The sequence below is a fragment of the Fragaria vesca genome, linkage group LG5, assembly GCF_000184155.1.
Source record: "Fragaria vesca subsp. vesca linkage group LG5, FraVesHawaii_1.0, whole genome shotgun sequence".
Classification (NCBI taxonomy): Eukaryota; Viridiplantae; Streptophyta; class Magnoliopsida; order Rosales; family Rosaceae; genus Fragaria; species Fragaria vesca.
Genome location: NC_020495.1, coordinates 17,679,255 through 17,681,790, shown reverse-complemented (window position 1 = coordinate 17,681,790; position 2,536 = coordinate 17,679,255). Strand labels below are relative to the sequence as shown.

At 36.9% G+C, this 2,536-nt stretch overlaps 1 pseudogene across 1 annotated transcript; it reads left to right on the top strand.

Annotated features, from left to right (window-relative positions):
• The first annotated feature begins 667 nt into the window (after positions 1 to 667).
• LOC101310420 lies at positions 668 to 2,145 on the top strand (annotated as a pseudogene). Its single transcript, XR_184707.1, has 4 exons — positions 668 to 819; positions 904 to 1,001; positions 1,797 to 1,863; positions 1,964 to 2,145. The product of XR_184707.1 is annotated as a 60S ribosomal protein L30-like (transcript).
• Positions 2,146 to 2,536: the final 391 nt, after the last annotated feature.

The following is a 2,536-nucleotide window of genomic DNA, read 5'->3' as shown; positions in this document are numbered from 1 at the left end:
TTTTCCTTTTCTATCTTTAGTTTCTTATAAATCAAGTTTTCTAAAATTTCACCGATTATTATTGACCACTTGCAAAAGATTCAAGTTTTATAGTCAATTCTTGAAAGATCATGCATGTCTGATTTCTTTCCAACTGTAGATTTATTCTTTAATCCTTGATTGATCTTTATTATCTTTACATATTGTGAACCCAAGCAAAGAAACATTATCATGAAGCAAGGAGCTGAACAACAACTAAATGTCAATCACTGCAGTGTTTTATCTAACTCTTAGTAAGCTAAGACTGCGTTTTTGGTGAAAAACAGTTAAACAAATATGAGCATTTTGTACAGTCAAAACTGAAGCTATATTTTCGATCATACTGCTCTAGACAAATTGTTCTACTTTGTGCACTTATAAGACATTTACTATTTTGGGTAGGACACAACACTAAATGTATTGTTATGTAGTATTGTTGCTTTTGTAATAGCTCTATTATTAGAATCATATGTATATGTGATATATAATGTATTGAAGTTCTATGAAGTACATATCAAAAACATTTACATCAATCAACTGAATCATTAACCAACTTCATAAATGTACACCGCGCCAAGATGCGGGTATCAACTCTAGTTAAGTTTACTAAATAACAATAGAACCGCTGAGCCTCTTATAAATACCAAAAGAAGAGGAAGAGAGACTGAGAGACCATGGTGGCCGTGAAGAAAACGAAGAAGACCCATGAGTCTATCAACAACAGGCTCGCTCTGGTGATGAAGAGTGGCAAGTACTCTCTGGGTTACAAGACCGTCATCGACACTCTCCGTAGCTCCAAAGGTACTAATTAATTTTATTCCCAAAGTTTTAATCTTTCGTTTCTACGATTTGGGTTTTGATTTTTGTGATGTGGGTCAATTGCAGGGAAGCTCATTATCATCTCCAACAATTGCCCTCCTCTGAGGAAGTCCGAGATTACTACGCCATGCTTGCCAAGGTTGGAGTTCATCACTACAATGGAAGTAAGTGCTCTATTATCGTTGGTCTACATCTGATTTTCACTTTGCTGTTTGTGCATTTTCTTTTGAGAGGTGTTGATATATAGATTACTAGTTCGTCTTTACATAAGGTATTGTGATTTGGAAGGATGTATTTTAGTTGAATTTTAATGGTGGATCACAACTGAAATGCCGACTAGTCTATAGATTGACTTACTAGCTCAATAATGAACTGTTGTCAATGGGTCAGATACTTGTTCTCTAGTCTCATTAGCCTCTTCCCAACTTGATACACTGCAAGTGTTATGGATGCATAATCCCCAAACTAACAGTGTATGGAGAATTTGTTTTGCTGTGTTGGTTTAACTGATGCATTTGTTGTAATTGTTATTCATTGGATGTTACATTTGTCCTGCATCTTTCTGTCCCTTTTGTTTGGAGGAGTGTACTTAGTCCTCCGAAACCTACAAAGTCTTGTTCTTGTTTGGGTTCATTATCCTCTTCAGCGTGAATTAGTTCTCTGCCTAATTGTTTAGATGTAGTCTTCTTTGCTTGCTTCTACTATGTGATGCTCTCAGGTCTAACTTCTCCAGCATTGTAGCTTATTGATTCTAATATGCACGATACTCTGGTATCTTGCAAGTGCTAGTAGAGCAGAGCTTCTGTTACTGTTCTTTCGTATAGGATGCTCTTTATGCCACCTCAGATATTCACGATATTTGTTGCAGCAAAATTACTCATATACATGGTCATTCTTATTAAGATTGTCGCTTGCTGTACTTATACTTTTCTTCTCATTGTCATTTGTTGTGATTTCAGACAATGTCGACCTGGGTACAGCATGTGGCAAATATTTCAGTGTCGTGCCTTAGCATTATTGATCCAGGTACATTTAATCTTTTGGTCTTGTTTAGATCTTATTGTGTCTGACCTCAATCATATGAACTGATTTGGCTGACTTGGCAACCGGTTTCTAAAATGGTCAGGTGATTCGGATATTATCAAGACACTGCCTGGTGATCAGTGATGGACTGTTGGACACTACCTCCGTTATCCAAGTTTTATGTTTTAGGCTTGTTTGTGATCTGTCACCAATTATGTAATGCACCACTTTTGTTTGAAGATATTGTCGGCAGTTCTGTTAGTGGTGACTAGTTTGTTTTAAGTTCATTAATTGGGTACTCATATTTGCACCGTCAGTCCTCTTTTCTTGCCATTGCTGATTTACCAGCAAAATCCATCATAAAGGGGCTTTAAGCTGTAGACAGCTGCTAATCGATCTCACTTTCTTGACTTTCTCTTTGCCAATATCCTTTTTGTGAGCTCTGGTTTGGATCTTATGATTCAACCTGAAATATCCCGACACATGTACCAGAAATGCTTCGACAGAACTGGACGGAGACCGATGCCTGGAATGCCTGTTATATAGTGCCATAGTCGAGCAGAACAAGAGGTGATTTTTTTTTTTGTGTGTGGTTACGGGGGACCTAAAAGGCCCAGACAAAAAAAAAAAAAAAAAAAAAAAAAAACAAAACCAAAGAGTTAAAGCAGAAGACTCT